Source organism: Cupressus sempervirens, chromosome 1 (genome assembly GCF_028749045.1).
Source record: "Cupressus sempervirens isolate cs-2001-9-10 chromosome 1, ASM2874904v1, whole genome shotgun sequence".
Taxonomy (NCBI): Eukaryota; Viridiplantae; Streptophyta; class Pinopsida; order Cupressales; family Cupressaceae; genus Cupressus; species Cupressus sempervirens.
The window spans coordinates 111,717,211-111,733,009 of NC_143118.1; positions in this window are offsets into that span (position 1 = coordinate 111,717,211).

Sequence of the window (15,799 nt, forward strand, 5' to 3'; positions counted from 1 at the left end):
GTATTCGATCAGTAAGGATTTAGTAAAGAAAAATAGATATTTGTATCAGCAAACATTAGTTGCATCTCATTTAGGTCACGCATTGTTACTTTCTCACAATTGTAGTAGTGAATTTTAAATCTCTTAATAGAGTTGGTTTAGCAGCCATTTTTTTAAATCCTCTAACAAAGTGGATAGTTCTACTAAATTGTTCTATTAAAATCCTCTAGAAAGGCCACTCCTAATAGGGTGATTAAATCCTCTAATAGGGTCACACCTAATAGTGTTTTTTGTAACCTTTAACAGGGTTGGCTCCTAATAGAGCTCACTTTAGAAGAGTGAAAATTAGTAGCTAGTTACTTGGTGGTTTTTCTCATATTAGATTTCCATGTTAAATCTGGTGTCTCTTGTGTTCATGTCATTTATTTTTGCATGCATGTTAATAATTGTGAATTCTTAAAGATCAGTAATAAGTTAATACATAGTTCATCTACTGAGTTACAACATTTTTCTATGTGGTTACTGAGTGACAGCAGTAACTGTAATCACCTAAAAATGGTCATCTAGACTATTAGCCCCCTTTTCAACATTTTGGCTAAATTAATTTAATCACTTACCTAAGCCAAATTGCTAATAATCAATTTATTTTATTATAACCTATAGTTTGACTATGCTATCCTAAGTTCATTATTTGATTAAAAGAACATGTCCCCTTTTAATTAAATAAAAGACCCCATTCTTCTAACCCACTTAAAGTGCACACATAAAGTCCTTTTTCTATTTTGCAATTAAAATAAAAGGCTTTGTGACTTTTGTCTTATATGACAAGTCAACTTATATTCTATTGGTTGATTTGTGTGTGCACATGGATCACTTCTATTTTCGAATTCCACCGTTGATCATCCACCATCTTCATCTTGATATCCACCGTCCATACATCTTTAAAAGGGAGAGAGCTTTCCCCTTCAATCCTCATTTTGAATATTGTTATGCTGCAGGTTTTCTAACAGGTTTCTTTAGAGCTTTGTGGAGAACTTCTATTTCTTGTCTACATTCTCTCATACCATAGCATCTTAGCTTAGCTTTCATTTTTACATTTAGCTTAAATCATATAGTCTAATAGTTGGATTGTAACACTCTCATATATGTTTTAGCATAGCTACATTTTGCATTCTCATCTTAGCTTAATCTTCATTTGCATTGCATCCTTGAGGAACTCCTTGGGACATTTGCATTCTTGCATCTTGTCTTTGGAACCTCCCATTGCATGGTTTACTAGCAAGAAGAGTATCTCTAAGGCTCATCTGAGAGCCTTCTTATTCTTGAAATATACTCTCTTGCACTCTGTGGATAGGGAGCTCTAAGCCGGCATTCGAACATTCCAAACTCATGGAATCATTTGAATAGAAGGGTTTAGAGTGGGACACTTTCGAGTGTACATTTTTGGCGCCTACCGTGGGGCTTGAATCAAGTTCTAGCTCCATTTGCTTTCATTTTTTATCTCTAATTTTTTATAGCAGAATATTGGATCTAATCAAGTGCTTTTGTAGAATTATCACTTTGGTTTTAAGGCCAACCCATAAGTAGATTGGTTTGAAGGCCAAAAATCTAGTTGGTTTAAAGATTTAATCATATCTTTTAAACCACTTAGAGTTTGGTTCTGAAATTTTTTTTTTAGGTTGGGTATGTGCTCGAAATGTCTCAGTCCAATTTTCAAAGCATTTTGACGTGATTTGTGAGAGTTATAATTTTTTCTTTATTTTTCATAAAAAGTCATTTATGATCGCAAATCAGTGCATTTTTCAGAAAAACTTACATTTTCAAAAATCTTTTTGAATTCTAATGGGTGTTATTTCTTTGTGTTTTGAATTCTGAAGTCATATTAATGATCAAAAACTCAATTTGAGAAATTTTGCCTATTTTGACAAAATCAATCTCTAGAGAGCAAATGAAGAGATTTTTTTAAATTTCTTGCATTTTTGGAAAGCTCTCTGATTTTTAATAGGGGTCTCTTCTTTTTATTTTTATTTTTGGATATGAAATCATAGCAAACAAGTCCAATCTTGTTGACTAGGTCAAAACCAAAGAGTAAAAATGAGAGCATTTGTGATTAACTTGCACTTTCTTTGCATGTACTTGGTTGGAAGATAAATTGGATTTTTGAGGCAACTCTCCACTTTTTATTGCAGATTTTTATGTTATTTTACACTAACTTTTGGTGCTAACAAGTTGTGATTACAGATTGCCATCCTTGTGAAAAAATTGAAACATTGCATAAAAAGAACGCATGTCAAAGCTTCAAATGCACAAGGGCTACTAACGATTGTTTGTAGGGCTGCCCAACGCATAAAAACTCAATTTTTCTTGTTCTTAACTTTTACATGTGCGGCATATACTAGTTGTTTATTTTTAGACAGATTAAAACTTACAATTGGGATCTTTTGGTGATAGGAGAGTATGCTCTTCACCCTTGTGGTGAATCAAAAATCTTGACTTACCATTTGATTTCAAGAGTAAGAGGTAACTGAATCTTCTTGGCATGTTTGGGAGAAAATGATTGGAATAGGAGAGTATGCTCTTCACCCTTGTGGTGAATCAGAAATCTTGACTTCCAAAAGTTGATCCACTCTTTGTGTAGTTTAGAATCCTTTAGAGGGCCTGCTCTCGGACAACCTAAGAGGAACGACTCAAGTGGGGACAAGCAGATTACCCGGATCTTCTAACCCACTATAAACTCAAGGCTATCAAGGACACAAAACCTTGGTAGACATAGTGTTTATCTTCGCCTAGTGTGATCACTTATGGGATTTCAACCATAGGGAGATCACCAGGCAAGAATGCTTAAGGTACTCTTGTGGTCGCGAGATCGGTTACTCATCACAAGGTGAGGTGTCCCGTAATTGGGAGCAAGAGGAACACTATGAATGGAAGCCCTATCTAAACACCCTAAGTTAATAACTACCCTTTTTTAGCTGCTCAACTTCTTGGTGCAAGGATTGATCCTAGTGGACTACCCGGATCACCCCAAGATTTTACACTCACCATATGTGTTCCCTTGGTTGTGCTTATGGCATTTCCATGACAAAGCCAATATCTCTTGTGGTCAACCACTTGGTGTGAGGCAAAGGATCATCAAGCATGGGCCAAGTTGTTGAGTAATGAACCATGACTTCTAGGTAGATATTGCTTGATATGTTCTCGAATATGCTATACCAGTGAAAATGTTTTGAACATACACATGATGATAGTTATACGGCTTTCTTTTGAAACCTCAAATATGCTTGTATCATGCAAGGTTGCTTTGTCCCTTGCTTGATTGTTTGAAGAATACTCCATGTGTCACTATCTTGCTTGGAAAGAAATTGCTTTTGAACATCAAATTTGCTATGCTATCAACTATTGTCAAACTTTGTCAACCAAGTCAAAACATCAAATGCAAACATTTTCTTGTGTTGCTTGTTAAGGGGAGTCTCATCATTTGATTTTGATTTTCTATGTCTCTAGTTCTTGAATATGCTTAAATTGAATCTTTGGTCTTAGTGCTCTTGGTCTTTTTTGTCTTCATGGTCTATGTGTGCTTGCTAGTTATCCTTTTGCTGAAATGGTTGCCTTGATTTGTTGACTACACTCTTGGGTTGGAAAGTTTTTCACTTGTCACCCTGCTTGCTCTATTTATTTGGCTATTTGGGCATCTTGCCTAGCTATTGACTTGAGTCATTCATGTCGTAAGTTTCTTGGACATATTGTTTGACAAGTCACTTTAATCTCTCTCTACTATATTGGCAAGTGAAGAATCTACCTCTCTAGTTTGGACATCAAGTTATCTTGTGTCACCCTATTAGCTTCCTCCAGTCTCCTTCATGCTTGATTATCTATCTACCACTATGGAATTCAAAGCTTGTGCTACCAAACTTCAACCAAATCTAGATGATCATGATATCCTCCATGTCACTAAAGAGTTTCAAGTTCTATATGCACAATACAAAGAACTAGAAGAGACAAATGATCTTTCTTACCTTCATCTCTCTAAGCGCATGATAGAAATGAAGTCTAAACTTGAGAAAAGGTTAGAGGAGAATATTGCATCATTACATGAATCTTCCTTAAGGTCTTTACATGCATGTGAGTCACCTTCTTTGAGGTCATCCTCTTCTTCTAGGTCTACATGCTCTACTTCAAGACATCAAATGTCTTCATTTTCTAGATCTAAAGACCTCTTTAGAGGACAAGCAAGTGATACCTACTTTGAGCCTATTCCAAAATTTCATGATGGACCTATCTTTGACCAAGATAATGATGAAGACATGAATGCATTCTATTCACTTGAGAAAAAACAAGAAGATCCTAGACATACTTCTAATAGAACTTTTGCTCCCTTGGAAGATTCTTATGATGACACTTTGCAAAACTTCTTAGCAATAAGACCATCATGTTACCAAAGTCTAGCTCATATGGAAACCCATTCTTGGATATCTATTGCACTTATCATCAACATAATGAGCATAGTACCTCGGATTGCATTGAGCTAAAACATAAAATCCAAGATCTAATTGATGATGAGATTGTTGATCTTGGAACCTCTAGTGACTCATGTGCTGAGGATACTTCTCTTGAGCAAGATTACATTGATGAACCTATGTCTAGTAGTGGCTCCATTACATCTTCCACTTCTTCCAACACTCATGCATCTCCCAAAACTTCAAAGCTTTCCAACATGCTTTTATCAAATAAAGAACCTAATTCTTTTCACGTACACTATGCCTATCCTCAAGGGCTATCTCTAAAAGAAACTCAAGCTAACCTTCACTTGGCTGAAAATGTTTTCCATGCTAATAATCCTAAACATCCTCAACCTTCATGCACTACTATGCCTAATCCAATCACTACTCCATTCACTCTTCATTCTCCCTTGTCCTTAGAAGTGGCTCCATGTCAAGAGGACTCTCAAAAACAAGAAGCTATAAATGTCAAGAAAGATCAAGATCAAGCACCCTTTCATCTCTTTCAAGATTTCCCCCCTCCATATCCTATATCTTGTCCACCTCCTAAGTATGATGAAGATACCACTTCCATTATCTCCCTTGAGCTTACTGAAAATTATGAGAAAAGTTCTCTTCATATGCTATCCAAAGCTACTTGTCAAGATCAAAGCATCCCCTCATGTTCTACTTCTCCACACTCACTTCAAAATTGTGCTCAAACTTCAAGTGCTCCTATTAAAAATGTTGTTCCTATCAAAGCTACTCATGAGTCTATTGATGACTTTGACTATGTTGCTCAATCTAAAGATGTTGATATCCCTTTTCACTATCCATTTGCATCTCCTAAGTCTATCCTTGGTCCTTATCCATCAAAGCTAAAGCCTTCAAACCTTCCATCTATATTGGGACCTTATGTTCCTTCATCTCCTACACTTTCCACTCCTAGCTCTCCCATCATACCTCAAGATCAACAAAGACACTCATCCTTGATGACTTTTCACCCATCTATACATCTAAACAAGTCATATCATCCTTATTCATCCACAAATCCCAAGTCCTTTGGAAGTGAGAATAAACATAAGAATCCATTGAAAAAGAAAGATCACTATGTCCCATCTAATCGACATGTGAATGCTAAGAAGGAAAATGCACAAAAGAGACTACAAAGGTCCACTATTAAGAGAGCTAAATCAAAGCAATTATGGGTTCCTAAACCCATTATTGAAGAAATGTGTTTTGAAGTATCCGAAGGAAAATCTAAAGCTATATGGATTCCCAAGTCTCTTTTAAAAGACTTGAATATTGAAAATACTTCAAAGTTGACATTCAAGCTTCCAAAGGCTTCCATTCCATCTTCTTCCAAAAATCTTTCTAAAAATATTCCAAAGCCTTCCACTCCACCTTTTTCCAAATCTCTTCTACCACCTCATACATCTAAACCTCAAGCTACTTCATCCATGATTCCTCCATCATTCCAATACCCTTCAAGGTGTGTGTCAATGTTGATCTTGTACAATATTTCAACTACCCTCATGAAATCCTCTAAAGCTTACACTAAATTTCTGTACATGAACTCTTATCCTCCATATATTTTTCCTACTACCATTTCCCTTTCATCACCCTATCAACATCTTTGAGCATATCGAGTCTATGGTCTCAGCTTATCATGACTTATCTTTTCTATAGGAGCACTATCTACAAACAGCTTGAGCTCTTTCTAAAAATTCAAAAAAAAGAAAAAGAAAAAAAGTAAAAATAAAAATAAAAAATGAAAACGTGCCTTGGAGAAAACTACTTCTTGTGGCATCTTGGTAGCAAAAGTAAAGAGAAATAAATGCATCCTATGGTGAAAAATACAGGCACTACTTGAAACCCTCGCACCTATGTCTATCAGTCTCAATCACCTATTTTGCTACACATTTCCTATCTTAGAATTGTTTCTTGTCCTAGTCTTGGGGGCACAACTGCTTAGCCTATTGAGGTATTCTTGTGTATTAGGATTTCTTTGACAACTCACAAAATAGTGTTTCTCAACACTTCCCCTACTTTGACATCAAGTTTTTTTCAACACTTTATAGATAATTTACCTACGGTCTCCGATGTCGCGATATTTCTCACTATCAGAATCAAGTTTGGAAGAAATGGCCAAGTGACTTACACACACGAACTTTAACACTTAAATGACTGAGCTATTCTGACATTTATCTACTTTGTGTGTTGTCTATGATGATTTCTTTGCCATGTGTTCCCTCCCTAATAGTCTTTCAAGGATGTCATTGACTAGAAGACTGGGGGCATGGGGCATTTCTTCTTTATTTCTGCTTGTGGGTATACTTTGTTTGTCTATAGTGTTGTAAGCATTTATGTTGGTCCTATTCAACACATTGACTTACAATTGTATCATCCTTGACTATTTTGCAAGACTGCACTCAGGGTTTATCTTGGCGCTTATGCCTTGATACAAGTGTAATCTTGCTAACTTAAACTTAGGGAATCTAATCGTGTAGTTATCTTGACTTACATGTCTCTGATGCTTAGATTGGATTTCCACATACCTATCTAATATCGATCATATTCATATCCTCATAGTTATACTAGTGATGGTTGTATGATCTCATGATGTCCCTAATAAATGCTCAATGATGAAATTAAGAGTCTAAATGTTATGCGCTTCTTACTGGTAAACCACTTTGCATATTAGCTTGCATTTTAGGTTCATTTTCTAGCTTAGTCTTGCATTCTTGCATATGGGGAGAGCTCTCTCTTCATCTTTTCATAGACATATCAGCTAACTCCTTTCATATATTTCTTTACTTTCTTCTTGTTCATGTCTTTTCACCTTCTTAATCTTTCGCTTCATCTCTTTTCTATCTTATCATCACATTATATAAAGTTTTGACCTATTAAATAATTTCAAGGTCCTAGATTCATTTTCAGGATCGAAATCCAAATTCGAGTTCATCTTGATGGTCAAAATTGTCTTTTAAAATTCTACTTTCTTCTGAGCAGTTAGCTGACCTTTTGAGGCCTAATCTTTAAATCATCACTGGGGCATCTTCATTCCTTCATTTCTTCATCATTTCCATACTTCTATTCACCTTTTCACATCTAAATCCGCTTTCTACTCGATTTGACCTAATTTTTATGCTATATCCTTCAAGGTCAACTCTAGTCAAACTGGGGCATTTTATCAATTTCTTATAGTCATTCTTGGGTTCTAATCATTTATTTGTCATCTTGGACATTGCTTTATTCTATTTTTCTCATGTCTAGCAAGTTTTTGCATCCCCTTACCTCATTTCAATTTCGATCCCGAGGGGGCAGAAATACTCTATCACTAATTGCTACAACTATCTATTTCTTAGGAGCATTTGTTTGATCTTCTCACTTTCTCTCACTCTATCTGCTTTTCTAAGAGTTAGTATTCTTATTGAATTCTGACATCATCTCTTCCTAGTGTTCAGTACTACTGCTATCAGGCTGTGCATTCAGGACTTGCTATCTATTTCTGCATTTCACTCTTCAGAATTAGATATCTATATCTACCACTACCTACTTGGCTTTCTATTTTCTTTGACATAATGTGTTCCCAGATCGATCACACATTAGTCAAAGAGGGGCAAATGTAATCAACTAAAAATGGTCATCTAGACTATTAGCCCCCTTTTCAACATTTTGGCTAAATTAATTTAATCATTTACCTAGACCAAATTGCTAATAATCAATTTATTTGATTATAACCTATAGTTTGAATATGCTATCCTAAGTTCATTATTTGATTAAAAGAACATGTCCCCTTTTAATTAAATAAAAGACCCCATTCTTCTAACCCACTTAAAGTGCACACATAAAGTCCTTTTTCTATTTTGCAATTAAAATAAAAGGCTTTGTGACTTTTGTCTTATATGACAAGTCAACTTATATTCTATTGGTTGACTTGTGTGTGCACATGGATCACTCCTATTTTCAAATTCCACCGTTGATCATCCACCATCTTCATCTTGATCTCTACCGTCCATACATCTTTAAAAGGGAGAGAGCTTTCTCCCTCAAAGCATCCATCCTCATTTTTGAATATTGTTATGTTGCAGGTTTTCTAACAGGTTTCTTTGGAGCTTTGTGGAGAACTTCTATTTCTTGTCTACATTCTCTCATATCATAGCATTTTAGCTTAGATTCATGTTGCATGTTAGTTTAGTTTCTATTTTGCAATAATCTATCTCACATAGCTTAATATTTGGATTGTAACACTCTCATATATGTTTTAGCAAAGCTCCATTTTGCATTCTCATCTTAGCTTAATCTTCATTTGCATTGCATCCTTGAGGAACTCCTTGGGACATTTGCATTCTTGCATCTTGTCTTTGGAACCTCCCATTGCATGGTTTACTAGCAAGAAGAGTATCTCTAAGGCTCATCTGAGAGCCCTTGAACTTGAAATACACTCTCTTGCACTCCGTGGATAGGGAGCACTAAGCCGGCATTCAAACATTCCAACTCATGGAATCATTTGGATAGAATGGTTTAGAGTGTGACACTTTCGAGTGTACATTTTTAGAATTATATAGCATAACTCAAAGGGAGAATGAAGAGTGAATGGATTAGTGCTTGGATTAGGCATAGTAGTGCATGAAGGTTGAGGATTTTTAGGATTAGTAGCATGGAAAAGGTTTGTAGCCAAGTGAAGGTTAGCTTGAGTTTCTTTTAGAGGTAGCCCTTGAGGATACATGTAGTCAATGTGGAAAGCATTAGGTTATTTATTTGATAGAGGCATGTTGGAAATATTTGAAGTGTTGGGAGATGCATGAGTGCTGGAAGAAGTGGAAGATGTAATGGAGCCACTACTAGACATAGGTTCATCAACGTAATCTTTCTCAAGAGAAGTATCCTCAGCACATGAGTCACTAGAGGTTCCAATAATTCCATTATCCATAAGATCTTGGATTTTATGTTTTAGCTCAATGCAATCAAAAGTAGCATGGTCATTAGATTGATGATAGGCACAATAGGTATCCAAGAAAGGATTTCCATAGGAGCTAGACTTAGGCAACATGATGAGCTTAGTTTCAAGAAGTGTTTGCAAAATGTCATCATAAGAATGTTCCAAGGGAGTAAAAGTTCTATCAAAAATATGTCTAGGATCTTCTTGTTGTTTCTCAAGTGAATAGCATGTATTCATGTCTTCATCATTATCTTCATCAAAGATAGGTCCATCATGAAATTTTGGCATAGCCTCAAGTGCTTGTTCTCTACAAAGGTCTTTAGATCTAGAAGATGAAGACATTTGATGTCTTGAAGTAGAGCATGTAGACCTAGAAGAAGAGGATGACCTCAAAGAAGGTGACTCACATGCATCTAAAGACATTAAGGAAGATTCATGTAATAATGCAATCTTCTCTTCTAATATTTTCTCAAGTTTAGACTTCATTTTTGTCATGCGCTTAGAGAAATGAAGGTAAGAAAGATCATTTGTCTCTTCTAGTTCTTTGTATTGCACATATAGATCTTGAAACTCTTTAGTGACATGGAGGATATCATGATCATTTAGATTCGATTGAAGTTTGGTAGCACAAGGTTTAGATCCCATAGTTTTAGATGCAAAGCCAAGCATAAAAGAGCCTAGAAGATAACTTGATGTTGAAACTATAGGAGGTAGAGTGTTCACTTGCCAAGATAGTAGAGAGAGATTAAAGTGACTTGTCAAACAATATGTCCAAGAAACTTACGACATGAATGACTCAAGTCAATAGCAAGGCAAGATGTCCAAATAGCCAAATAGATAGAGCAAGCGGGGTGACAAGTGAACAACTTTTCCAACACAAGAGTGTAGTCAAGAAATCAAGGAAACCATTTCAGCAAAAGGATAACTAGCAAGAAAACATAGACCATGAAGACAAAAAGACCAAGAGCACTAAGACCAAAAATTCACTTTAAGCATGTTCAAGAACTAAAGACATAGCAAATCAAAGTCAAATGATGAGACTCCCCTTAGGAAGCAACACAAAAAATTTTTTGCATTTGATGTTTTGACTTGGTTGACAAAGTTTGACAATAGTTGATAGCATAGCAAGTTTAATGTTCAAAAGCAATTTCTTTCCAAGCAAGATAGTGACACATGGAGTAGTCTTCAAACAATCAAGCAAGGGACAAAGCAACCTTGCATGATACAAGCATATGTGAGGTTTTAAAAGAAAGCCATATAACTATCATCATGTGTATGTTCCAAAGATTTTCACAGGTCTAGCACATTCAAGAACACATCAAGCAATATCTACCTAAATGTCATGGTTCATTACTCAACATCTTGGCCCACGCTTGATGCTCCTTTGCCTCACACCAAGTGGTTTCCCACAAGAGATATTGACTTTGTCATGGAAATGCCATAAGCATAACCAAGGGAACACATATGGTGAGTGTAAATCTTGAGGTGATCTGGGTAGTCCACTAGGATCAATCCTTGCACCAAGAAGTTGACCGGCTAAAAAAGGTAGTTACTAACTTAGGGTGTTTAGATAGGGCTTCCGTTCATAGTGTTCCTCTTGCTCCCAATTACGGGACACCTCACCTTGCGATGAGTAACCAATCTTGCGATCACAAGAGTACCTTAAGCATTCTTGCCTAGTGATCTCCCTATGGTCGAAATCCCATAACAAATCACACTAGGCGAAGACAAACACTATGTATACCAAAGTTTTGTGTCCTTGGTAGCCTTGAGTTTATAGTGGGTTGGAAGAGCCAGGTAATCGGCTTGTCCCCACTTGGGTCGTTCCTCTCAGGTTGTCTGAGAGCAGGCCCTCTAAAAGATTCTAAACTACACAAAGAGTGGATCAACTTTTGGAAGTCAAGATTTTTGATTCACCACAAGGGTGAAGAGCATACTCTCCTATTCTAATAATTTTCTCCCAAACATGCCAAGAAGATTTAGTTGCCTCTTACTCTTGAAACCAAATGGTAAGTCAAGATTTCTGATTCACCACAAGGGTGAAGAGCATACTCTCCTATCACCAAAAGATCCCAATTGTAAGTTTTAATGTGCCTAAAAATAAACAACTAGTATATGCCGCACATGTAAAAGTAAAGAACAAGAAAAATTAGGTTTTTATGCATTGGGCAGCCCTGCAAACAATCGTTAGTAGCCCTTGTGCATTTGAAGCTTTGACATGCGTTCTTTTTATGCAATGTTTCAAATTTTTTTTTCATAAGGATGGCAACCTGTAATCACAACTTGTTAGCACCAAAAGTTAGTATGAAATAACATAAAAATCTGCAATAAAAAGTGGTGAGTTGCCTCAAAAATCCAATTTATCTTCCAACCAAGTGCATGCAAAGAAAGTGCAAGTTAATCACAAATGCTCTCATTTTTACTCTTTGATTTTGACCTAGTCAACAAGATTGGACTTGTTTACTATGATTTTGTATCCAAAAATGAAAATAAAAAGAAGAGACCCTTGTTAAAAATCAGAGAGCTTTCAAAAAATGCAAGAAATTTTAAAAAATCTCTTCATTTGCGCTCTAGAGATCAATTTTGTCAAAATAGACCAAATTTATCAAATTAAGTTTTTGATCTTTAATATGACTTCAAAATTCAAAACACAAAAAAATAACCCCCATTAGAATTGAAAAGATTTTCTAAAAATGTAAGTTTTTAAAAAAAATTTGCTAATTTGCGATCAAAAACAGCTTTTTATGAAAAACAAAGAAAAACTCATAACTCCCGAAAATCATGTCAAAATTCTCTACAAATCGGACTGAGATAGTTTGAGCATATATCCAACTTGCAAAAAAAAATTCAGAACCGAACTCTAAGCGGTTTAAAAGATATGAGCAAATCTTTAAACCAACTAAGTTTTTGGCCTTCAAACCAATTTACTTATGGCTTGACCTTAAAACCAAAGTGATAATTCTACAAAAGCATTTGATTAGATCCAATATGCTGCTGTAAAAAACCAAAGATGAAAAATAAAAGCAAATGGAGCTAGAAACTTGATTTAGAGATTAGACCTCAAAAGGTCAGCTAACTGCTCAGAAGAAAGTAGAATTTTAAAAGACAATTTTGACCATCAAGATGAACTCGAATTTGGATTTTAATCTCGAAAATGAATCTAGGACGTCAAAATTATTTAAGAGGTCAAAACTTTATATAATGTGATGACAAGATAGAAAAGAGATGAAGCAAAAGATTAAGAAGGTGAAAAGACATGAACAAGAAGAAAGTAAAGAAATATATGAAAGGAGTTAGCTGATATGTCCACAAAAAGATGAAGAAAGAGAGCTCTCCCCATATGCAAGAATGCAAGACTAAGCTAGAAAATGAACCTAAAATGCAAGACTGCACTCAGGGTTTATCCTGGCGCTTATGCCTTGATACAGGTGTAATCTTGCTAAATTAAACTTAGGGAATCTAATCATGTAGTTATCTTGACTTACATGTCTCTTATGCTTAGATTGGATTTCCACATACCTATCTAATATCGATCATATTCATATCCTCAGAGTTATACTAGTGATGGTTGTATGATCTCATGATGTCCCTAATAAATGCTCAATGATGAAATTAAGAGTCTAAATGTTATGCGCTTCTTGCTGGTAAACCACTTTGCATATTAGCTTGCATTTTAGGTTCATTTTCTAGCTTAGTCTTGCATTCTTGCATATGGGGAGAGCTCTCTCTTCATCTTTTTGTGGACATATCAGCTAACTCCTTTCATATATTTCTTTACTTTCTTCTTGTTCATGTCTTTTCACCTTCTTAATCTTTCGCTTCATCTCTTTTCTATCTTTTCATCACATTATCTAAAGTTTTGACCTCTTAAATAATTTTGATGTCCTAGATTTATTTTCGGGATCGAAATCCAAATTCGAGTTCATCTTGATGGTCAAAATTGTCTTTTAAAATTCTACTTTCTTCTGAGCAGTTAGCTGACCTTTTGAGGTCTAATCTCTGAATCATCACTGGGGCATCTTCATTTCTTCATGTCTTCATCATTTTCATACTTCATATCTACTTAAATTCACTATTTCATGTCTAAAATCACCTTTCTACTCATTTCGACCTTATTTTTATGCTATATCCTTCAAGGTCAACTCTAGTCAAACTGGGGCATTTTATCAATTTTTTTATATAGTCATTCTTGGGTTCTAATCATCTATCTGTCTTCTTGGACATTGCTATACTCTAATTTTTTCATTTCTAGCTAGTTTTTGCATCCCCTTACCTCATTTCAATTTCGATCCCGAGGGGGCAGAAATACTCTATCACTGCTTAGGAGCATTTGTTTTATCTTCTCACTTGCTCTCACTCTATTTGCTTTTCTAAGTGTCAGTATTCTTCTTGAATTCTGACATCATCTCTTCCTAGTGTTCAGTACTACTGCTATCAGGCTGTGCATTCAGGACTTGTTATCTATTTCTGCATTTCACTCTTCGGAATTAGACATCTATATCTATCATCGCCTACTTGGCTTCGATTTTCTTTGACATAATGTGTTCCCAGATCGATCACACATTAGTCAAAGAGGGGCAAATGTAATCACCTAAAAATGGTCATCTAGACTATTAGCCCCCTTTTCAACATTTTGGCTAAATTAATTTAATCACTTACCTAAGCCAAATTGCTAATAATTAATTTATTTGATTATAACCTATAGTTTGACTATGCTATCCTAAGTTCATTATTTGATTAAAAGAACATGTCCCCTTTTAATTAAATAAAAGACCTCATTCTTCTAACCCACTTAAAGTGCACACATAAAGTCCTTTTTCTATTTTGCAATTAAAAGAAAAGGCTTTGTGACTTTTGTCTTATATGACAAGTCAACTTATATTCTATTGGTTGATTTGTGTGTACACATGGATCACTCCTATTTTTGATTTCCACTGTTGATCATCCACCATCTTCATCTTGATCTCCACCGTCCATACATCTTTAAAAGGGAGAGAGCTTTCCCCTTCAATCCTCATTTTGAATATTGTTATGCTGCAGGTTTTCTAACAGGTTTCTTTGGAGCTTTGTGGAGAACTTCTATTTCTTGTCTACATTCTCTCATACCATAGCATCTTAGCTTAGCTTTCATTTTTACATTTAGCTTAAATAATATAGTCTAATAGTTGGATTGTAACACTCTCATATATGTTTTAGCATAGCTACATTTTGCATTCTCATCTTAGCTTAATCTTCATTTGCATTACATCCTTGAGGAACTCCTTGGGACATTTGCATTCTTGCATCTTGTCTTTGGAACCTCCCATTGCATGGTTTACTAGCAAGAAGAGTATCTCTAAGGCTCATCTGAGAGCCTTCTTATTCTTGAAATATACTCTCTTGCACTCCGTGGATAGGGAGCTCTAAGTCGGCATTCGAACATTCCAAACTCATCGAATCATTTGAATAGAAGGGTTTAGAGTGGGACACTTTCGAGTGTACAGTAACTAGCTATTTAAGACATCTAAGGGATCTGTGGATTTATTTTGTGGAAACTGATTCACCCCCTCCCCCCCTCTGTTACTCCATATATATTTCCAATAGACAGGTCTTGAATCTTCCATCCGAAAGGTTTTAGGTATCTCCTTGATATATTTTGATTGTGTATTGTAGATACCTTTTGTCATTTGATATACTTGCAAACCAACAAAGATTTGATTTCCCCAAACATAGACATTTCAAATTCCTTTTGCATCTCATTTGCAAATGATTTTCATATTGCATCTTGTCCTCCAAATACGATACCATCCACAAATATTTCAACTAATAATATCCCATTACCACCTTCAATTTTCAAGTACAAATTATTGTTTCCATTGGTCCTTGCAAAACCAATATTTACCAAATAGTTGTGCAACCTTTCATACCATGCTCTAGGGGCTTATTTTAGTCCATATAATGCTTTTTGTTTACATACTATGTTCTTGTTGAATCAATTAATCCTTCTAGTTGTTTAATGTAAACCTCTTCTTCCAATATTCCATTCAAAAACTTAGATTCGACATTCATTTGATATAATTTAAATCCTTTGTAGAAAAAATATGCAATTAGAGTTCTAACTCCTTCCAATCTTGCAACTAGGGAAAATGTTTCTCTATAGTCAATTATGTCTTCTTGTACATACCCTTTCCACACCAATCTAGCTTTGTTCCTTGTGACTTCTCCTTTCTCATTCAACTTGTTCCTAAATACCCACTTATTTCCATAACATGCTTATCCTTTGATCTATGCGAGACAACAATCTAGTGTGATCCTTTTTTAAACTTTTTCATAAGTCATTGTCTATGACTGTTGCAACTAGGAGTGGAAATGTGTTTCCTTTGGGAACTCAATGGAAATTAACCTAAAATTTCACTAA